Source organism: Mesoplodon densirostris, chromosome 7 (genome assembly GCF_025265405.1).
Source record: "Mesoplodon densirostris isolate mMesDen1 chromosome 7, mMesDen1 primary haplotype, whole genome shotgun sequence".
Taxonomy (NCBI): Eukaryota; Metazoa; Chordata; class Mammalia; order Artiodactyla; family Ziphiidae; genus Mesoplodon; species Mesoplodon densirostris.
In genome coordinates this window covers 14,312,558-14,327,242 of record NC_082667.1, presented here as the reverse complement: position 1 = coordinate 14,327,242, position 14,685 = coordinate 14,312,558, and the positions used below count along the sequence as shown (strand labels likewise).

At 39.3% G+C, this 14,685-nt stretch overlaps 1 protein-coding gene across 7 annotated transcripts in view; it reads left to right on the top strand.

Annotated features, from left to right (window-relative positions):
* Positions 1-14,685, top strand: part of CSTPP1 (centriolar satellite-associated tubulin polyglutamylase complex regulator 1) — a 199,982-nt gene that overhangs the window by 40,720 nt on the left and 144,577 nt on the right. For 2 of the 7 annotated variants that reach the window (XM_060103126.1, XM_060103127.1), the window contains one exon: positions 1,351-1,431. The exons of the other annotated variants lie outside the window; for them this stretch is intronic. The gene's annotated coding sequence lies outside the window, so the exon portion shown is untranslated. The remainder of the gene's footprint in view (positions 1-1,350; positions 1,432-14,685) is intronic. 7 annotated transcript variants of the gene reach the window in all.

The following is a 14,685-nucleotide window of genomic DNA, read 5'->3' as shown; positions in this document are numbered from 1 at the left end:
AAAAAGCTGTATACCATGTATATAGCACTCCAAAAGTGAACCCACTGGTGTATGTAACTAATACCAAACTCTAGTAAGGCTTATAACTGTTTCCAAATGCTATTGACTATAGCTTTTATCTTTTACTGCTTTTATCTAGCATTACACTGTTGGGAAAAAAATCTTAAAACTTTTTTCCACAGTGCTGATAGAAATCTAGTTGCCAAGTGAGCAGTTTCTTGTCCTTAGAAAACTAAAAATTACATAATCTATGTGAAAGGCACATACCTGACATTTTTTTAATAGATCTTTATTGGAGTATAACTGCTTCACAATACTGTGTTACTTTCTGTTGTACAACAAAGTGAATCAGCCATATGCATACATATGTCCCCATATCCCCTCCCTCTTGAGCCTCCCTCCCACCCTCCCTATCCCACCCCTCTAGGTCATCGCAAAGCACCGAGCTGATCTCCCTGTGCTATGCGGCTGCTTCCCACTAGCTATTGAACATTTGGTAGTGTATATATGTCGATGTTACTCTCACTTCGCCTTAGCTTCCCCCTCCCAAGCCCCCCGACCGTGTCCTCAAGTCCATTCCCTATGTCTGTGTCTTTATTCCTGCCCTGCCGCATCAGTACCATTTCTTTTTTTTTTTTAGATTCCATATATATGCATTAGCATACAGTATTCGTTTTTCTCTTTCTGACTTACTTCACTCTGTATGACAGACTCTAGATCCATCCACCTCACTACAGATAACTCAATTTCATTTCTTTTTATGGCTGAGTAATATTCCATTGTATATATGTGCCTCATCTTCTTTATCCATTCATCTGTTGATGGACACTTAGGTTGCTTCCATGTCCTGGCTATTATAAATACTGCTGCAATGAACATTGTGGTACATGTCTCTTTTTGAATTATGGTTTTCTCAGGGTATATGCCCAGAAGTGGGATTGCTACGTCATATGGTAGATCTATTTTTAGTTTTTTAAGGAACCTCTGTGCTGTTCTCTGTAGTGGTTGTATCAATTTACATTCCCACCAACACTGCAGGAGGGTTCCCTTTTCACCACACCCTTTCCAGCATTTACTGTTTCTAGATTTTTTGGTAATGGCCATTCTACCTGACGTTTCTATGACTCTAAAACACCATATTGGCCTGAGGCAAATTATTTTAAGAGGTGAGCCAGCATCAAAGCTCCAAAATCCTTAAAAAAAAACCAAAAAAAACAAAACTCAACTTGAAAGGTGTGCGTATATGATTGAACAGGAAGTAGTATTTGGTAGACAAGGAGACCTGAATGGTAGAAGCTCCTGATTTTCCTTTGATTGTGAATTTATCTACTGAAAATCCTTCTTTTGCAGACCTCAGTTTTGTATTGATTTATAGAAGCATAATGAAGTGAAAAGAGCTCTGCCCTGGGAGGAAAAAGAGCTCCTATCCTTGTAAGTCCTCACTCCATAATCTTGGGAAAATTTCTGAAATTTTCTTTCTTTCTTTTTTTTGGGGGGGGGCTGTGTTGGGTCTTCGTTACTGCACATGGGCTTTCTCTAGTAAGTGGGGGCAGTAAGTGGGGGCTACTTTTCATTGAGGTGCGCGGGCTTCTCATTGCAGTGGCTTCTCTTGTTGCGGAGCTTGGGCTCTAGGCTCACAGCCTTCAGTAGTTGCAGCACGCGGGCTCAGTAGTTGTGGAGCATGGGCCCTAGAGCACGCAGGCTTCAGTAGTTGTGGCTTGTGGGCTCTAGAGCGCCGGCTCGGTGGTTGTAGCACGCTGGCTTAGTTGCTCTGTGGCATGTGATCTGTGGCATGTGGGATCTTCTCGGACCAGGGATCGAAGCCATGTCCCCTGCATTGGCAGGTGGATTCTTAACCACTGTGCCACCAGAGAAGTCCCTCTGAAATTTTCTGGGCTTCAGTTGCCTCATCTGTGAAATAAGTATAATAAAGTCTAATGTGCTAATAAAAATAATGTAATAATTATATATTATAATAAAAAATGTTTTATTAAACTCATACTATGTTTCAGCAGCTATAATTCTTTGAAGTAGGTAATATTATTATCTCTATTTTATAGATGAGGAAACTGAGGCTCAGAAAAGTTAAAACAGCTTCTTTAAGTTCACAAGCTAACACAGGACAGAATTAGGAACCAAGCCTCCTCTGCAGTATTACAAAGGCCACTATTCTGTACTGTCTCCAAGTCGCTACAATGCCTAATGTTGCTGGAGGCCTAACCAGATACTAATATGAGATCTCTTCTAGCTATGGTTTCTGGATTCTTTGAAATTTCCCTTATGAACTGTACTTCACACAGTTTATCACATAGCTTTGTCTGGTGACCTTAGTTCATTGCCATTTAAATGTTTTATATTGTCCTTTTGGAGGGGATACAATTGGAGCTGTCTCTAAACAATAGGAAACATAATTTTTTAAAAAAATGTGTTAAGTGTGCACTTCCATCTCTCAGTTTCAAGTTCAGACATTGAGATTTTCATACATTTAATGGTGGCTAATTTACCTTTGAACAATGATAAAAATACTCTTCAAAATTGTTTTTGGAAGGTTTTTCTGCTGATTTTCTTCTGTGGATCGGCTTGCCCTCTCACCTGTGCTGTCACTCCTTGGTGCTTGGTGTTTTCCAACAAATCAATGATTGTTCCAGCAAATCTGGATAAGCTGTAAAACATGAGTAGCTAAGCTGTACTGTGTGTGTGTGTGTGTGTCTGCAAGACTGTGAGCTCTTCAGATCATGTTCTTCTGGACACTCTTGAAAGAAGTATACGAAATCCCATAGGATTTTCTTTCATGTTGTGTGTAACCTCTACCTCTGAATGCCATCTTTCAACCAATGAAAGGTAAAAGGAATTAATATTTAGAGGTGCCGCTCTAAGAATAGACCAAGTGTCGGCACGGGGTCAGGACCTCTGAAGAAGTACAGACAAGAAAATGAGGCTAGAGTAGCTGTAACTTAGAAACCACAGCAGAGTGTGACCAGGTTCTTGTGGTAAAGATAAAATGAGAAATGTGTTTTTTTAGGACATTGGAAAATAATGATGAGAGGAAAAACAGGCTGAAATCTGAGAATTCCTATCACATTTGGGAACCCTTCTTCCCAGGCTGAATTGATAGTTATAACACTGTGGCATCAGAGAGCTTGACCTCCACATACTAATATAGAAAAGAATGATACTCTGTGGTCTTGGTTGGTGGGCCCAGGAGGACTCTTTTTTTATAATCAAGTGTCTTGTTTTTGTTTTTTTTAAATGATGATTTTACCTTCCTAGGGAAGTTTTCATGATGACTGTTTTGGTTTCAAGTACGTATACAGATATCCTCCATTGATGGAAGTTTTTTTAAGGATATGTGAGAATATAAGACAGCATTCCTTCATGAATTCATTCATTCAGTAATTATTTTTGAGCACCTACTGTGTGCCTATGTGTATTTGGCAGTGAAGAAGATATAGTGGTGAACAAGACAAATAAGGTAATTACCCTCATGAACCTAGCTGTTTAGTGAGGGAGATAGTCAATAAACAAGTAAACTGACGATGACGACAATAGCTAATAGTTAATAAATACTTGCTATGTGCTGGGCATGGTTCTAAGCATATAACATGTATTATCTCATTTAATTCTCAAAATACTATGAGGAGGAATATTAGTATTATCTTCATTTTATACGTTAGGAAATTCAGGCACACAAAAGTAACATTCCCAAGGTTACACAGCTGATAAGTGTAACAAGATAAACAACAAGGAAGTAACTAGGATAATGTGATATATAGGATGGCCGGGAAGGCCCCTTGGAGGAGATGGCATTTGAGGGCTTACCCCATGGAATGACTGGCTCATCCCATTTGAGAGCCGATAAGTTATCTCAGCTCAGGTGACCTACCTTCTTTTTGTCCACCTTTATTACCTAGGCTTTCTGTGTCCAAAAAAGATAATTTGATTGATTTTATGTGCTGCTTCTCAGAGTGGAATACCCTTAATAGACAGTAGTCATAGAAAGCTATCTTAGGGCTTCCCTGGTGGCACAATGGTTGAGTCCGCCTGCCGATGCAGGGGACACGGGTTCGTGCCCCGGTCCGGGAAGATCCCACATGCTGCGGAGCAACTAGGCCCGTGAGCCATGGCCCCTGAGCCTGCGCGTCCTGAGCCTGTGCTCCGCAACGGGAGAGGCCACAACAGTGAGAGGCCCGCGTACCGCAAAAAAAAAAAGAAAGCTCTCTTACAGGTAATTGGCCTCCCTCATGCATTGCTCATATATAATAAGTAAAAATAATAAAATAATTAGTCATAAAATTATTTGTGTTATCTAATATATAGTATAAATATGGAGATGGAAGTATTTATCAATCTTTGGAAAAAGAACATTAATAATTCCATTGTGATACATATTAATTATCAGAATTCAGTTGGGAACTTACATGCCTTTTTATATACTCTTGTAGTAAAAGGTACCAGCCTCAACTTCCTTTTTTTATTGTTTTAATTAGAATAAGTCCATGAAATGTGAACTTCATTAATTCACTCTTGGAGAAAAAAAGGAGATTCCAATAGTGCATATTCTTAAGTCACTTAAAATGTAACCTAATGAAAGCAATGCAGATTATAAAATATGTATTATTTCTTCTTTTTTAAAACAGGTGCTCTAAGCCCTATGAAAGATGACCCACTTCTCTCCTCAGTAATCTAGAACGGTCAGGGTGTAAACTTTCAGTTCTAAAATTGGCAAATTTTTTAGGATTATCCACCACCCAGCATATAAGTAATGTTTTGGGTTCTTCTTGTGCCCATGGTAACGGAGGAGTGGATTTGGAGCAACAAGAAACACATCAGAACAAACTAGGAACTCACTGATTTCCAGGCTCATAGCTTTGAATGAGGGGTGGACTTAAGACTTCTCTGGGCCATTTCTGCTCCATGTTTTCCCAATTTATTGTTGTTAAATTGAGTCAAAATGTGGTATGGTGAAGGAATGGTGACTAATCCTATCATTGTCTTCTTCAAAAGGTGTAGTGCTTCTCCCGGCCTACCCCTCACCCCCATCTTTTTTCCATAGTTCAGTTCTTAGCTGGAGTTGACACACTGTAACAGAAAATTATCCATTTTTCATTGTCAACATCTGGATTCTCAGACTCAGATAATTGCCAGGAATAGATTTTGCCATAACTGAAGCAATCCTATCCTCACTGTTATTGGCCCAGGCATTTCTGTTAAGTCATCATTTGTGAAATCTATAGAGGATTCTGGTTCTTTTCCATATTACCAGAGGTATCTTATAGCAAAAGGACACCAGGGAAACATAGTGGTGAGTTGAGAGTCACCAAAATCTATTTTGAAACTTAAAAATCCAGGTTCATTGAGGACATAAGAAGCTGCTTATTTGCTTAGAATCCATCTCTCTTCTTCAGTCCCTTCATGTTTTGATTATAGGAAACCATCCAGCAGCACTTGACCTGGTAATTGAGGAAGCCATTTCACAGCCCACTGGTCCCCTGACACATTTAGAAGTTGCAGTCAAAGGTTATGGAAGTAATAATTGGGCCCAGAGTCTCCCTGTCAGGAAAGACCTTACTTCCCCACACCCTCCCTGCTACAAGTTAAGAGAAATTTAGCTGTTGTGAAACTGTTTGATAAGAGGAAATGAAGGAACTCCATCCTTGGCTGAAGTATTCTCAAGACCCGGCGATATTATTTCTGTTTTCATGGGAGCTGCTTTTACAGCTAGCTAGTATAAATTTTAGGTATAATTCTCCACACTAAAATATTTCCCCTTAGAGAAATTACTTGATTTATTTTAATCTATAAATAATATAAAGAACCTTTACTTGGTCCAATCCAAGCCCTGATATTCCTTGTCACTCTGCTAATTCCCTGAATACTACTCTGGCAATCAGGTAGACACACACAAATCTGAAGTAACATGTCAGTAGTGCTATTAGCGATGTAAAATAGCTAATCAGAAGTTAAGAAACTTTACCTCATCAACAATAGAGCAATTTAAATTCATCAGTGCTTTTAATTTCTTCCAAAATTTGCTCAGAACTCTCGAAGATCTGTGGCGCTGGCAGCACAGGCCTGGCATGAGAGCAGGAAAGAATGACACAATCTGGCACCTTTAACCAGAGGGTTGTTAATGACCTGGGATGGGGCCAGAGGGGAGAAAGGGGAAGGAGGATGGACAGTTAGACTTTTGGCAGCCACACAAAGGTCCTTCTTCCCTGAGAAAAGTGAAATGAAAGTCAAATGAAGCTTCTCTCTGTTACTGTGATTTACTAAGATGTTTGTCCGTAGCCTCTGGCCCCATGGCAGGTGCATCTTTGTATTCCGACTTCCCCACAAAACAAATTCTCAGGGTCCTTCAAGAGGGGTCATATCCAACCAGGTTCTTGTCTGAGGCTACAACTGTGATTTCTTTCTTCAGCTAACAAATGCAGCTCTGAGCAGCACGGTAGAAACTACCTTATCAGAAAATGTTATGAGCATGTAAATTTATTTGAAGACTCATCATTCCAGGATTACTGAGTTCTGGGGCTGCCACAGTAGGTAATGCCATTTCTGGTGTGGCCATAGAAGCAGCCTTGAATTTATCCCTTTGTCATTAAATAGCATTAATAACAAATGCCTTTGTTAAGGTCCTTATGTTATATTTTCTTTTTTCTTTTTTTTTTTTTTTTGCGGTACGTGGGCCTCTCACTCTTGTGGCCTCTCCTATTGCGGAGCGCAGGCTCAGCGGGCATGGCTCACGGGCCCAGCCGCTCCGCGGCATGTGGGATCCTCCCGGACCGGGGCACGAACCCGTGTCCCCCTGCATCGGCAGGCGGACTCCCAACCACTGCGCCACCAGGGAAGCCCCACTTGTGTTATATTTTCCAAGTCAAAACAATTGCTAGGGATGAAAATACCTGTCTCATAGGGTTGTTATGCAAATCTAGTGAAATGACAGGTGTAAAGTATCTGACTATATGTAATTCATTTTCATCAAGTCTCATTCCCCTTTAGCTCCAGTTTTCTGGGATTTTTGCTTCGCTCCTACTTCATGGCGTTTTTGGAAAGTGATAGTCTTCTTCTTTCTCTTTAAATGGTATCAAAGTTGAAGACCTTGAGGACTTTTAGTCTGTCTTGTTTTCTGTAACTCTTTTTGCTTACCCTGCACTGTTTGGAGATTAAAGACGTTTGATGATTTTCTGCACGACTATTAGCCATTTAGTGTTAGCCACTTCACTCATTATTTAGTTTATTCAGAGAATAGCCTAAGAAAGCTTTTCTTTTTTCTTTTCTTCTTCTTTTTTTTTTTTTTTTTTCACAAAAAAGCCATTTCCTCACTTCCTGTCTATACCCTCTTTCCTCTGGTTGCCAAGATATTAAAAATTCAAGGTGTAATGGGAGACCTGAGCTAGTCAGGGCTATCCAGCTTGTATTGTTCCTGCTCTTAGCTCTAGCAGTACAGTGATGTGCTCAGGGTAATGAAAAGCAGACATTCTCTGCTGAGGTCATTGCTCGTCACACTGGCAGCTTGCTCCAGGAAGCTGTTTATCTGTGCTTGCTGAGCCAAGCTCCAGCCTCCAAACAGTTGGATGTACTGAGAAACCACAGAGCCCAAAGAGAGAATGTTACACCGGCAGGTCCAGGCAGAGACATATATTTACACCATACAAGCTGCAATTTACACGTGTGGGGGTAATTGCTCATCTGCACCCTCTCAGACTTCACCTTCTATGTAATATATGTGCCCTCTCAAGGGGGTTTAACCTAGAGAACTGTGCAGCTCTGTCCAAATTGCCCTGAACATCCGCTAACTTGCCGTAAGGAAAAAAAGGTATTATAGAAAACTTGATGTAAAAACCACCTTTTTTTTTTTTTCGTGGACCATTTTTAAAGTCTTTATTGAATTTGTTACAATATTGCTTCTGTTTTATGTTTTGCTTTTTTGGCCTTGAGGCATGTGGGATCTTAGCTCCCTGACCAGGGATTGAACCCACAACCCCTGCATTGGAAGGCGAAGTCTTAACCACTGGACCGCCAGGGAAGTCCACAGACCACCTTTTTTTTTTTTCGGTACGCGGGCCTCTCACTGTTGTGGCCTCTCCCGTTGCGGAGCACAGGCTCCGGACGCGCAGGCTCAGCGGCCGTGGCTCACGGGCCCAGTCGCTCCGCGGCATGTACGATCTTCCCGGACCGGGGCACAAACCCGTGTCACCTGCATCGGCAGGCGGACTCTCAACCACTGCGCCATCAGGGAAGCCCACCCAAACCACCTTTTTAAGGTAGTGTTTTTCTGAGTCAAATTTGTTGTTTAGAATCTTAAACCATACAGGTCCTATCTCTAAAGCATCCCAAAACACTGTTCCTTGCATGGTTTTTCCAACTAAATATTTTTCTTCATGCCTTTACCGAAATAGCAAGTATTGTTATAGAGCTTCAAATGTGGCCTATATCAATAGGAATATAAGATATGGTCACATGCCTAAGGGGGTGTAATCTGGTTGAGGAGATAATGCTTATTGATTAACAGCTAGAGAACAATTCAAGACCTTATATAATGGCATTAAATTGTGCTCTGAGATCTGAGAGTAAGGTGAAATAATGGGTACTACAGTAGTTACATCATAGAGGAGTTTGTTTTGACCTCTGTGATGGTTAATTTTATGTATCAACCTGACCAAGCTAAGGGGTGCCCCAGTAGCTGGTAAAACATTATTTCTGGATGTGTCTATGAAGGTGTTTTCAGAAAAGACGAGCACTTGAATCAGTAAATTGAATAAAGAAGATTGTCCTCACCAATGCATATGGGCATCATCTAATCCACTGAGGGCCTGATTCGAACAAAAAGGTAAAGAAGGGTAAATTTGCTCTCTTTGCTTGAGCTGGGATTTCCATTTCCTTCTGTGCTTGCACGTCGGCACTCCTGGTTCTCAAGCCTCCAAACCTGAACTAGAACTTAACACCATTGGCCCCCTGATTCTTGGGTCTTTGGACTCAGACTGAGACTTATACTATTGGCTTCCCTGGCTCTTAGACCTTTAGATTTGGTTGAATTTACCAACTTTCTTCGTTCTCAAGATTGCAAATGGCAGATCATGGGACTTCTTGGCCTCTATAATCATATGAGTCAATTCCATAATTAGATAAGCTATATCTCCTCACATATATTTATATATATACTATTGGTTCTGTTTCTCTGAATAACACTGACTAATATAACCTGGAAAGGTGAGTAGAATAGGGATAAATGAAAAAGAAAGAAGTATTTTTATGTGACATGAAAGCACTGTAGTGTAGTGGTTAACAACACAGACTTTGGAATCAGATCTATGTTCGAGAGCCTGCCATTTAACTTAATAGTATTTGACCTTGGGCAGGTTGCTTAGCCTCACCTATAAAATAGGGAGACTCATATAATAAAATAAAATTCCATGTTATATGACTGATAGAAGGTTTAAATGAGATAATGAATGTAAAGTGCTTGGCATTCTACCTAGGATACGCTAAGTGTTGAATAAATGATAGCTACTGCTACTGTTCATTCATTCAAAAATATTTATGAGTGCATTTTGTTAGTTTTCTAGACACTAGGGGATAGAAGTGAACAAAACAGACAAGAAATCTCACCCTTCATGGAGCTTCCATTCTGAAGTTAGCTATCATTCAAACTATCTTTATTTCACTTTTTTTCTCTTTTAATTATTTTAGACTTACAAAAAAGTTGCAAAAATATTATTGAGTTCCTATAACCCTTTCACCCAGCTTCCATCAATGTTAACGTCTTCTATAACCATAGTATAATTACAAAAATCAGAGACTTATTACTTGAAAACTATTAACTATCTATAGACCTTATTTAAATTTTCACCTTCATTTTTGAAGGCCAGTTTTCTCTTATATAAATTCTAGGTTGGCAGTTATTTTCCTTTAGCACTTTGCATATACCATTCCTTTATCTTCTTGTTTACACTGTTTCTGTTGAGAAGTCAGCTATCAGTCTTATTCTTACACCTTTGAAAATAATCTGTCCTTTTACAATAATCTCTGGCTACTTTTGGATATTTGGTCCTTGGTTTTTGGTAGTTTTTCTATGATGTGCCTAGGTTTGCTTTTCTTTATATTTATAAACTATTTGGGGCTCTCAGTGTTTCTTGAATGTGTAACTTACATCTTTTATCAATTTTGGAAAGTTCTCAATTTTTAGCTTTTCAAATTACTTCTGTTCCACTATCTTCACTCCTTCTGGGATTCTAATTACACAAACATTAGACTTTTTCATGGTGTCCACTCTTATGCACTTTTCTGCATTTTTTCATCATTTTGTCTTTCATGCTTCATTGTGAATATTTTTTTCTGACTATTTTACAGTTCATTAATTCTCCTTTCATTTATGTCTAATTTGCTGTTAAACCCATCTATTGAGTTCTTAACTCCAAGTATTGTTTTGTTTTTGTTTGTGATCAGTCTTTTAAATGCAAAGGAAAGAAGAAAGAAATTGCAAGCTGGATGACCCAGCAATCCCACTACTGGGCATATACCCTGAGAAAACTATAATTCAAAAAGAGTCATGTACCACAATGTTCATTGCAGCTCTATTTACAATAGCCAGGACATGGAAGCAACCTAAGTTTCCATCGATAGATGAATGGATAAAAGATGTGGCACATATATACAATGGAATATTACTCAGCCATAAAAAGAAACGAAATTGAGTTATTTGTAGTGAGGTGGATGGACCTAGAGTCTGTCATACAGAGTGAAGTAAGTCAGAAGCAGAAAAATAAATACCGTATGCTAACACATATAAATGGAATCTAAAAAAAAAAAATAGTGAAGAACCTAGGGGCAGGACAGGAATAAAGACGCAGACATAAGAGAATGGACTTGAGGACATGGGGAGGGGGAAGGGTAAGCTGGGACGAAGTGAGAGAGTGGCATGGATTTATATATACTACCAAATGTAAAATAGATAGCTAGTGGGAAGCAGCCGCATAGCACAGGGAGATCAGCTCAGTGCTTTGTGACCACCTAAAGTGGTGGGATAGGGAGGGTGGGAGGGAGATGCAAGAGGGAGGGGATATGGGAATATATGTATATGTATAGCTGATTCACTTTGTTATAAAGCAGAAACTAATACACCATTTTAAACCAATTATACTCCACTGAAGATGTTTAAAAAAAGTGAAATTGCAAGTTGGAGAAACTGTAAATGGTTGAAAGTTAGTTTGAAGAAACCTTAGGACTTGTTTACTAGTATTTCTCATACTTTTCTTAGTCTTGCCTCCCCTACAGTGCATCTTCATTCTTTCTTATCTTTATTTCCAGCAGCAAAGAGGATTTTAATTAGCTTACTTTCTATAGTTTATTCCTCTAGTTTATTGTGAAAACCTTTGTTTTAAAATAGTAGTTCAAATATGCTTTTCTTGTTTGTTTTTTAAAGACTTATTTTTAGAGCAGTTTTAGGTTCACATCAAATTTCAGAGGAAGGTAGAGATTTTTTATATACCCTCTGCCCCCTAAAAATGCATGCTTCTCTCATACCAACATCCCACCAGAGTGGTACACTTGTTTCAATTGATGAACCTACACTGACACATCATTTTCCCCCAAAGTCCATAATCTACCTTAGGGTTCACTCTTGGTATTGTACATTCTCTGGGTTTGGACAGATGTGTAATGATATATCCATCATTATAGTATCACACAGAGTATTTTTATTGCTCTAAAAATTCTCTGCCTGTTTATCCCTTTTTCCCACCCCAACTTCTGATATTTTTACTGTCTTCATAGTTTTTCCTTTTCCAGAATGTCATATAATTGGAATCATACAATATGTAGCCTTTTATGATCATTATATTTTTTTAGTTCTAGAATTGCCATTCAGCCATCATTTAAAAGTCTACAAATAACAAAAGCTGGAGGGTGTGTGGAGAAAAGGTAACCCTCCTACACTGTTGGTGGGAATGTAAATTGGTGTAGCCACTATGAAAAACAGTATGGAGGTTCCTCAAAAAACTAAAAATAGAGTTGCCATATGATTCAGCAGTCCCACTCCTGGGCATATATCCAGACAAAACTATAATTCGAAAAGGTACATGCACCCCTATGTTCATAGCAGCACTATTTACAATAGCCAAGACATGGAAACAACCTAAATGTCCATCAACAGATGAATGGATAAAAGGAAGATGTGGTACATATATACAATGGAATATAGTCAGCCATCAGAAAGAATGAAATAGGGGCTTCGCTGGTGGCGCAGTGGTTGGGAGTCTGCCTGCCAATGCAGGGGACGCGGGTTCGTGCCCCGGTATGGGAGGATCCCACATGCTGCGGATCGGCTGGGCCCGTGAGCCATGGCCGCTGAGCCTGAGTGTCCAGAGCCTGCACGTCCGGAGCCTGTGCTCCGCGACGGGAGAGGCCACAGCAGCGAGAGGCCCGCATACCGCAAAAAAAAAAAAAAAAAAAAAGAATGAAATAATGCCATTTGCAGCAACATGGATGGACCTAGAGATTATCATACTAAGTGAAGTAAGTCAGAGAAAGACAAATACCATATGATATCACTTATATGTGGAATCTAAAATATGACACAAATGAACATATCTATGAAACAGAAACAGACTCACAGATATAGAGAACAGATTTGTGGTTGCCAAGGGCGAGGGGAGTTGGAGGGAAGGATTGGGAGTTTGGGGTTAACAGATGCAAACTATTGTATAAAGGACGGATAAAGAACAAGGTCCTACTGTATAGCACAGGGGACTATATTCAATATCCTGTGCTAACAGGATACCATAACAGAAAAGAATATGTAAAAGAATATATATATATATATAACTGAATCACTTTGCTGTATAGCAGAAATTAACACAACATTGTAAATCAACTATACTTCAATAAAGTTTTTTAAAAAACAATTGTCATTCAGTTCTTTTTTAATGGTTTCTTTACTAGATTTTATCTTTCATTTGCTTGACCATAGTAAAGCATGGTTATAAACAGTCTGTCATTCATTATTTGGATTCTCTGTGGGTGTTTGTCTATTACCTACTCTGTCTCTGGTTTTTTACTCCATTGTCTTATCTTGTAGTATACTTTTCCCCCCTTTAGTTGAGTGTTGTATATTTTATCAATATATGAAAAACTATAGAGATAATATGAGGCCTAGAATGATGTTATCTTTCTTCAGAGAGGATTTACATTTGCGTTTGGCAGATGGCTTGAGCACTCACAATCCTGGATTACCTCAGTTCAATCAGGGGTTGAAATCATTTGAAGCTGGGCTTAAGTATCAGGGAGGGCTGATCTATCAATATTTCCAGATATAGCTTTTCATGGTGCCAACCAGAGCCTGAAGGATTTACCAGAGTCCCTCTCCCCAGCCTTGGTGGGTCCTGAACTCCAGTTTTTTGGCTGCCGAGTCTTAAAAATCATTTGAAAACTCAAGAACTTAACATTAATTCAAAACCATTACCTGCTCAGTCTATCAGCTGCCTCTTTCATGACTAGCAGAGGCCCTTGGAACTACTAGTGGGTATAATATTACCTTATTTTTGAAGTGGTGATGACTATAAATGATATTGTGAGATATCTGTAACAACTTTAATATGATATGAAAATATCTGAGATTTCTATTGTTGAAAATATCACAGGAGCTGCTAATTCTATATGTTTACATTCATAGTTGAAGGAAATACTAAATTCCAGTTAAAGGTTAGTAGAAATAAAGATGTAATTTTTTTCCTATCCAAGTTTGTAGATTCCTTGAATTCAATCCATGGACGCTTCTGTTTAGAATTCCTGCCCACTGGGAAGAGTGGCACCAAACACTGGGCTCACCTCTTTGGATTTTATTCTCCTCTTATACCTGGCCTTGTTGTTCTTCATTTGACTTGGTGGCTCTCTGATGACTTCAGATAGATGCTTTTAATAGTTCATCCAGTTTTTCTCAGCCAGGAGGATTGGTCTAAATTACTTAGTCTACCTTTATTGTAAGAGGAAGTATTTGGAACTTTCATTCTAGTGGAATATAATTATATTAGCAGAAGTAGCAAATATCATACACTGCGAGGGGTCATAAAGGAGTCTAACTTGACTTGTGGAGGACCAGTACACGTTGAAAAGCAACAAACAGGAAATATATAATTAGGAAAGGGTCAGTCTGTGGAAGCCTCAATTATATTGAGATAAGAAGAAAGGCAAAGTAAAAATACCTTATAAAGGCTGAGAAGTAAACTCACTGCTTGGTCTTTTTTTTTTTAATTTATTTTTGGCTGCGTTGGGTCTTCATTGCTGTGCATGGGCTTTCTCTAATTGTGGCAAGCGGGAGCTACTTTTCGTTGTGGTGCGAGGGCTTCTCATTGCAGTGGCTTCTCTTGTTGCGGAACACAGGCTCTAGGCACACAGGCTTCAGTAGTTGTGGCACGTGGGCTCAGTAGTTGTGGCTCATGGGCTCTAGAGTGCAGGCTTGGTAGTTGTGGCACAAGGGCTTAGTTGCTCCGCGGCATGTGGGATCTTCCCGGACCAGGGCTTGAACCCATGTCCCCTGCATTGGCAGGCAGATTCTTAACCACTGCGCCACCAGGGAAGCCTTTGGTCTTCTTTTAATTTTTAAAATTCAATTTAAAAATTTTAAAATTTTAAAATTAAATTTTAAAATTTAACTTATTAAGCCCTACTAAATGCCAGTCACTGTGTCAGACA